Below are 9,673 nucleotides of genomic sequence, written 5' to 3'. Positions count from 1 at the left end.
AGGTTATAATTTAATTTTTCCAAGTTTACTGATAAAAATTTATAAAAATAAAAGTTTCAAAAAGATATTGTGGAAACTCTTGCCTCTGGGGCAGTTGCTTCATCGGACGCGGTGGAACGATATGTACTTAATCAATAGGAACCATATAGTAATGAAGAAAGAGAAGCATTAGAACAAATTTTATCTCAACAATCACTGCATTTGCAATTGCATATTCCACCTGATAATCTTAGAGTGTTACCACCACCCAAGGAAGATCCTAGTTTTGAATTAAAACCTTTGCCCGATGATATGAAATATGTATACCTTGATGAGAAAAATATATATCATGTTATTATTAGTGCTAATCTTTTAGGAGAGGAAGAAACAAAATTACTAGAGGTATTGCATGCTCATAGGTCGGCTATTGGATATTATCTTGATGATCTTAAAGGTATAAGTCCAGCTCTATGCATGCATAAAATTAATTTGGAAGAAGATGCAAATCCCGTTGTTGATTACCAACGCCGTCTTCATCCAAAAATGAAGGAAGTGGTAAGAAAAGAGGTAATCAAACTTATAGATGCTAGTATAATTTATCCTACAGCTAATAGTAAATGGGTAAGTCATGTTCATTGTGTTCCTAAGAAAGGTGGAATCACTGCGGTTACAAATGATGAAAATGAACTTGTTGCTCAGGGTATTGTTACTGGTTATAGATGTGTATTGATTTCAGTAAGTAAATAAAGCCACTCGTAAGGATCATTATCCTTTACCTTTCATTGATCAAATGTTAAAATGATTATCTAAGCATTCACACTTTTGTTATCTCGATGGTTATTCTGGCTTTTCTCAAATACATGTGCACAAAGATGATCAAGAAAAGACTACTTTTACTTGTCCCTTTGGTACTTTTGCTTATAGAAGAATGCCATTTGGTTTATGTAATGCTTCTGCTACTTTTCAAAGATGCATGAATGCTATATTCGTTGATTATGTTGAAAAGATTATGGAAGTATGTATGGATGATTTTTCTGTCTATGGTACCTCTTTCGATAATTATCTATTCAACCTTAACAAAGTTCTACAACAGTGTGAGGATCAACACCTAGTCCTTAATTGGGAGAGGTGTCACTTTATGGTTACAGAAGGTGTAGTCCTTGGTCATCGAGTATCTGGAAGAGGCATTGAAGTGGCTCGCGCAAAGATAGAAGCCATAGAGAAGCCACCATATCGGCGGGATATCAAAGGCATAAGAAGTTTCCTTGGGCATGTTGGGTTTATAGAAGATTCATTAAGTATTTTTCTAAAATATCAAAAATCCTATTACTAATCTTTTGCAAAAATATGTTCCATTTTCTTTTGATGATGATTGTGTGGAGTCTTTTAATGTTTTAAATAATGCTTTAATAAGTGCTCCTATAATTCAACCGCCTAATTGGAATTTAAATTTTCAAATTATGTGTGATGCAAGTGATTATGCTATAGGCGCTGTTTTAGAAAACACTACAAAAACTTATTTATCATAATTATCCATTGTTAATATAAATTGATATTTATTATGATTAACATTTTCTTAAAATGAGAAAAATAAGAAAAATGTTAAACCCATTATTAACTTGTATTTAAAAGTTGTTTATTAACTTCAGCCTCACTTAAAAACTTAGTACTTTAAAAATGTATAACAAATAGGAAACCCTAATTCCATTATGAATAAAACCCTAATTAACTCCATAATTTTATGTAAAACCCTAGAAGGATAACAAAAGTAAACATCTTGTCTTAGCAACTGAGGCATGTAAAATGCATACATGTACTTTGAACTTTATTGCCACATATTAATACATATTTGCATCTTATATAATGTTAATTTCATGTTTTATATTGTTTTAGGGGATTTTGTAAACAATCCCCTCTCCTCCGGTTCTAACTCTGTCTGGCGGAAAACGCCTATTTTTAATGATTTTGACTTTCCAGGAGCTACGTGACTCGAAAAAGGGCAAGGTTAGGGGCCACGCTTCTAAAATTTTGAGACAAACAAAATGAGATAAAGTGGGACACCAAGAGGTCAACAGGCTAGGAAATAGGCCTGGTGGCATGCCTAGGCAGGTGGGCGCGCCACCTGTGCTCTTTTCGACCTCGTCCATTCGATTCGCTTCAATCTTGCGCCCACGGACTTATTTTTACCTAATACCCCTATATATACGACCTCCCAGGGTTTTGTCAAGGCTACGGAAGCGCAGACCAAAAACACTTAAATTGAGAGTCAGCAGACCGTCGGTAGCGGAGATCGGAGGGGGAAACACTGCTGGAATCGCATCCGGTGGACTCCACCCCCCCCCCCTCCCCCCTTCGTTGTGGTCATCATCATCTTCATCAACATCATCAGCACCATCTTCATCTACCCATTTGTAATCTCTTGGCAAACATGATGTGTATTGCAATTGATACGTGCATTTTGCATCATCATTATTGCTACACACAGGGTTAGTTTTCGTTGTCATTTTCCTTCACACATTGTTCTTTATGCATTTTTAGATGATATCCGGGACTTTCCTAAAAATCCCATTCTTTGGTATTTAATTCATGGGAGGATGAAAACCTCCTTGTTCATATTTTATTTGTTTCAGGACTTTCGGGATCGCAAAAATTCAAGGGAAAATACTTGACCAGTTTTCACCCGAAAAAAAGCCGTGAGCGAAATAATCACGCGAGAGGGGCCACGAGGTGCGAACGGCACCAGGTGGCACGGCCCAACCTTCTGGCTGCGCCACCCATGCCCGTTTGCACCTCAGGCATCGTTTCGGCCACCCTTTATTCCAGACGCTCCGTTTCGCCCAAAAACCTAAGGCATAATTTTCCTGAGATTTATTGGGGCGGCAGCTGAGGCGAAAGTCCTCTCCTACTCCGGGAGAGGGCAGATCCTGCTGCACCGGTGCCTCCGGTGAAGGGGAAATCGACGCCATCGACATCCCCAATCATCCTTGTCTTTGGAGGAGGCATCTCCATCAACATCACTACCAGCACCATCATCACCACCATATCCATCTACGAGATCGATGCCATCCCCCTCATACTACTTTTAGTGCTATTGCATGTTCGTGATTGGTATTTGTCATTATTTGGTGGGGAGATTATATATTTATATTGTGTTGGAACCATTATGCCTCTGGTCCATATCATGTTTGATACTTGTGAGTAGTTCCCCACGTTCCTGAGGGCATAGGATGATCTGGCTATGATTTTATATGATGTGCAATGAGTATTTGGTCAAGTTTTCTATCTTTTATGTTGTTCTATGATGGTTTTATGCAAACGTAGACTGCATATTACTTCACCTATATGGGCTCATAGGGCTACACATTGATGTAATGCATTAGTGTTGGAGGGGTTGGAATGAGAGAAACTATCTTTCAACACTATGGGTTGCATTAGAGGGGTTTATGTCGGGGACCTTAAATCTTATGGCTATGATGGGACATTTATGTCTTAATGATTCCTATACTTGCACATAAAAATATCTCTAGGACCCCATCATAAGGGGTGTATTTGCACATGCTTATGGCTGCACCTAACTAAAGCTCCGCCCCTAATTGAATAAAGCTTGACAAGATATTTACCATGTTGTTAGAACTCAGATGCTAGTGAATCCATGCCGCCCTCGGGAAGTGTAGTCTCATATCAGCACGCACAAACACTTGAGCTTGTCCTCTTGCTGCATAGAGGATTGGAATTTTCTCTCATCGAGAGCATTTACTTATTTTCTGTTCACTTTCCACATTCAGTTTTTATAATTTTATTGCAAACAATATACCCAAAACATCAAAACCGTTACTTTACTATTGCTGCTTTCTTGTTATTTCTGCTAACCGATACATTCAGCTCCTTGTGGGTTCGATAACTTTTCTATTTGAAAAGTACTACAATTGATCTTCTGCACTTGAGAGCCATCAACAATCTATCACTTTCCCATGGTATTTTGTGTCTCCATGTCTTTGTTTGAGTGGTGACTTGTTCGTGGCAATTGTGAGATAATTTGTGATGTTCCATAAGTATTTGTTATCTTATATGATGATCTCTTGTACTAATATATGAGTGCACACATATGTTGGGGAATGCATGAGGTTGACACCATTGAGTATAGGAGGAGGGACAACTAGAGCTTGACCGAAACCATGTCCCAATTCTTATATTCGTGTTATATTAATTCATGGTTAATCAACGGGGGTATAACTATGGGACCTTTGAAATTATAGTGGTGGTTGGAGTTTATGTCTTAATAATTCCCTTGTGTGTTCTTAACTCGCCTTGGGATCAATCACTAGTGGTGCAACTGCTCATGTCAATGGATGCACCTATTTATGGCTCCCCTCTAGAAGAAAACAATAAAAATACTATACTAAGCCTCACTAATTGTGACAACCACACAAATGAAATAGAAATTTTCCAAGACACTTATTCCCTTGATTTACTTTATCTTACTCCACTACATATCACTTTTCTTATCTTGCATTAGTTTTACTTATTGCATTTTATTTCAGCACTCATGGTTCTATAGTAGAAACCTCTTCACACACAACACACACACACACACACACACACACACACACACTATAGATCCTAGCTTTGCATAGAAGGCCATATAAGCGGGTATAGGCTTTCGAGAATAGATAGTTTACCTTCAGCTCCTCGTGGGTTCGACACTCAAATGCTTATTGAATTGTACTACGGTGATCCCCTGCACTTGGGAGGTTATCAGCAACTACCCCTAAGATAATTAACAAGTAAATTGATGCAAGCCCATGTTCTACTAGAACTTTACAAGTCCCAAATGCAAGTAAAATTATTCATTTCATGTGTTCATGCTAATAAACCCTAAATGATAAGTAGTACCAACTAAATGTAAACCTAGTTTTTATTCTCAATGTCATCACCATTCTTTTGTATCACATCATTGTGATCAACCGCAATATCCACCCTATGTAGTAATTCACTTTATGTGTTCATTCTCTACTAAACCCTACAAATCCTAGATGCATATACACTCATTTTTTTCAAAGGACATCTACTACTTACTTAGTGAACCAATTGAAAAAGAATAGTAAACATGTAAGGGTACATTGACCCTAAGTGTGTTTTTTGGTAATTAATGACAATCCTTGTGGACTAATGTTTTCATTGATTTCATATGAAGGAATATTCAATAGGTAATTCTTGTAGTCCATGTATTGGATTCAAGTGTGGATGCCATGAAGATAAAGATATACTTTTAGTATTGGCATCAAGATCGATTTGAAGAGAAGAGTAATATATGATTGAGATCTTGAGAGTTTGGTTTCAAGAGAAGAATTCAAGGTATGGCTCTAAGATTGTGTTATGATAGTCTCATGAGTTGAGCTATGGTTGACTATGGTTTAGAGCATGCAATCAAATGAAGAGTTCTATGTATATCTCAAGATATTATGATAGAGCATGAGGAGATACAATATTAATCAAGACTAATAGTATCTTGAGAACTTATGCTTGAAGCTTGTTGTCTATTCGGTGATAATGGACTTGTGAAGATGTGCTTCAAGGTATATTTCCCATAGTAGTGTATGGGGGAGCAATCATGAGTCTTCTAGAAGCAACAATGTTTAAGTGGACATTCCGGCTTAGGTGGAGCTTGAAGCGGTGTAATCAAGCTCAAGCGGGGTGTGCAAGGAAAAGTTACGGCCTTGCTAGGTTTTACTTTTACCGGCCTCAAGGTGATTTTTGGGAGACCGGGTTATAGGATAGATAGCTGCAATATCAAGAGGGGCTTTTAGTTGGGTAATTTGATTGAATCCTCTTAGGGAGATCAATAATTTGCATACCTTGCATCCTTATTCTTGTTGCTTCTTGTGTTTCTTTGTGTGAAGTTCTTGAGCTTGTTGCTCACTTTTCAACAAGCCCAAGTTCATCGGAAACGGAATCCTCCTCTAAGTGAGGGGAACTCTTGGGATATAGATCTTGGAGTCATTTGTTTATATCCTCATTTGTTCTTGCTCTCTAGTTCATCCATATATAGCATTAGTTGCTTTGGTGGGATTTGAATGTGAAGGATTTGAACATTCTTTATGTTCTTGATTTTTCATCCTTACATAAGTGTTGAGATCTCCATTACGACTAGTTCGAGTGAGAGACCGTGATCTTGTTACTCTAGGAGGGGTTACCTCCTAGTTGGCTTGGTGGTTGGTGCTCCGGTGATCTCTTCGTGGAAGATTGTGAAGAGACACCGGCTTTTCCTTCGTGGAGGTTGTGAAGTGGTTGTGGAGCTTGCCATCTCCGGAATGGAGGAAAAGCTAACCATAAGGGAAAGGCATTTGTCCTTCGTGGTATTTGCATGGAGAATAAGGTGAGCCTTCGAGGTGTTCGGGATACCTTCGTGGTAGCCTGGCGTACCTCACTTCGTGTGGGAACACGGGAATACATTTTCGTCTCCGCATGCCTCAGTTATTTCATACCCAAGTTTATTTTCCTTGTGATAGCCATCATGCTTGAATTACTTATATCTTGCTATCACTTGTGTTCTTATATCTTGTGCCTATCTTGCTTAGTTTGAGTATTTGTTGTTGCACTTAGTTGAGCCTAGCATATTTAGGTTTTGCGATTGTAAAATAAACGTTAGTTTAATTCCGCATTATTACAAGCCAAATCCGTAATAGTTTTTAAAACGCTTATTCACCCTTTCTCTAGGCGACATCTCGTCGTTTCAAAACCCAAGAACTCATTAGCCCCAATTGTTATACTTTTTCTTCATTAATAAACATGTTCTTCAAAAGTTATTTATTTTGAAGTAAATATCAAGTAATCGTTAACCATGTCTTATAGTACTAAAAACTAACAACTGTTCTATACATGTTATGCTAACTACTATTTCATGTATGCTAATATGATTGCTATGATTTATTACATCACTGTTATTTGATCCCAAGTTAATCAAAACCCTAATAAGAACCTTGTTTAAAAGTGTGACACACCATAAAATAAATCATTATAACTCACTAAACGTAAAATCGGGGTTAAGTTACGCTTAGAGATATTGCATCGCATACTATGCATTATAGCATCTTGCAAGTTCTTTAAACATTGTCCTTACTGGACGATGATGCTATTTAAGGATTTGGAGTTATCCCGTATCAAAGTTTTTGTCTGCATTATCTTCAGTCGAAAAATACAAGTTCACTCTTGCTCATGCCATTTGATTATTTTTATCAAATTACTTGCAAAGTATTAATTGTATCATTCCTGCATTTAAAAGCAAAGTTTCACTTTTCAAATTATGAATATGACTATGTGGTGTGGGATGAAACCATGGCATGAGTATGGTGGAGGTTCCATTGCAACTGGGTTATGTATTCACATAGGATTAACAACAAATATCATCCAGTTATTATTGGGCCATAAATCTCGTGTTAACCATAAGATCTGGAATAGGGTTAGGGTTAGATGTACCTTTTTCCTCTCGCATATCAATGGAAATACTCTACCATAGGTCGGCGGAGTCTGGCGGGGTGGAACCCCGTATTGTTCCCATGGTATTGTGTATCTACGATGGGTTGTAGGTTGTGGCTGAGGGTCATGCGCCGAGGGGAAAGCAACCAAGGTGAAGTTGGGACCTAAACTCGGTCAAAGGTAAAATAAGGGTGGGTATGCGGGGTTGCGGAGAAGGGCAGTGATTATGTTAGATCTTATATTGGGCCTCACACCAAGGAAGTGTGGATGAGCATGCAACTCGGATGTCAAAGACAAGGATATGTTTTCTTATGGGTAAAGTAATACACCTCTGCAGAGTATATTGAATTGTGGCTTGTCACTCCCTATTTCGGGTTTGGAACTACAAACGCTTCAGGGAAGGAGCCCCATGAAGTTCAAGACACCTTGTGAAGACTAATGGATATAGCTTTTCAGAATAAAATCAACATTTTGAACAAATGTTTACGACAAATTGCATTTTCCTACGACCTTCCGGTCTATGACTATAGCTAGTGCATGGTACACCTATTTCTACTATTGAACTTGATGAGTACATTCGTACTCACCCGTTCCCTCTTGAACCCTCTGTTTGGATTGGGAGTCATCAAAGGAGAAACTATCGCGAACTTTAAGACGGAGAAGGCAACTACTACAAGGGGCAAGAACCATGCAGAGGAGTCAACGAAGTCAATTTCTACATAGTCTATGGTGGAAACCTATGCTAGGAGTAGGAGGGTATCCAATTCCCTAACCCTAGAACCTAAGTAGCTAGGGCTCACTCGTAGTTTCTATATCCAACCAAGTACCTCTATAGGTATAGCTAGAAATAAGTCTAGTCTACGATTTATTCTTCTCGAATTTATTTGCAGTTTTATCTCATTGTAATTAAGAGGTTGTGTTGATCTTTTGTAAAGAGTATGTGTTGTAACTCTATAGACATGCCTTTAACTCATATATGTTTTTATTGTACCACTCTGAGAGATGTAATATTAGTGAAACGGTATTTCATTGGTGTTATGTCAAAGGATCACCGCAAACAGCTTGGTAAAAGGATCTTGCCTATAATCATGGGACTGTTGTTGTTCATCATTCTTTCTCCTCTTCTTAGGCTTGACCTGTTAAGTTTGGAGTACATGTGGTCAAAGAAGTGTCTAGAAACATAGAACGTTGACTTCATAATCATGCTAGTCCATCAACTCGTCCAAACGCAGCATACAAATGCATGGTCTCGTTTATTGACATGAACACCGAAAGCATAAATGGTGCACCAAATTTAAAATGTAATCTTCGAGATCATTCACAAAATCAAACTCGATTAACAAAAAAAATACAAGTTACCTGCCAGGCGAGACGAGATGAGCGTATGAGAATGCGTGTTTTTGCCCTCTTTTCTCCAGGTACACATGATTAAATCTCACCTTATATGTTGGTGGTTCTCCTTCTCCACTAGCAATGTAGAAGTAAAGTCACTACAATTTCCATGCAAGTCAAATGGATCTTTGAGATTTTCCACAACTTTGTTGATTGAATGGTTCGTGGCCCATAAAATTAAATAGGTCATGAACCATATCTAACGGTCCACCACAGATCTTAGAGGTGCATTAGATTGCATTTAGTTACAATGTACTGTTTGAAATACATGTACCTCGGTGGTGACATGTTAAGGTTGAATATCCACCTAGACAAAGGAGCTAAATTTATGTTGCGTCCCACGCTTTGGGTTTAGTAATATAAATTCATATCATACCAATATCACATATTTTGAATTATTTAAATTTAAATAGATCCATTTAAGTTTATTTTGATTCAAACATATATCGTGGATGAATACTCATGAAAATGACCTATTGTGCATATTTCAATGTTTAAAACCTCCGGGTACTTAACAAACCCTAGAAACATATTTTGGGGAATTACTAAAAGGCTAAAGCATTTCTAAAATAAAATAAAAACTGAGAGAAAACTAATTTCTTAGACTCGGTATAAGTATTTTTCGTTGTATTGGAATTTTCTGGGATTTTTACTAGGGATTTCTATTTTCGTGCCCCTGGTTCGTTAGTTGTACTCAGTTTTCCTCAGTCCCTTAGTTTTTCCTCAGTTTTCCCCTCCTCTAGTTTGAAACACGCACAAGTGCTGGAACGGCTGGTAGCCGTCAGGTCAGAGGCCTTGACCGTTAGTCTGACCGGGTGGGGCCGCA

This window comes from Lolium rigidum, chromosome 7 (genome assembly GCF_022539505.1).
Source record: "Lolium rigidum isolate FL_2022 chromosome 7, APGP_CSIRO_Lrig_0.1, whole genome shotgun sequence".
NCBI classification, from domain to species: Eukaryota; Viridiplantae; Streptophyta; class Magnoliopsida; order Poales; family Poaceae; genus Lolium; species Lolium rigidum.
Note: the sequence above shows the minus strand (reverse complement) of the source record.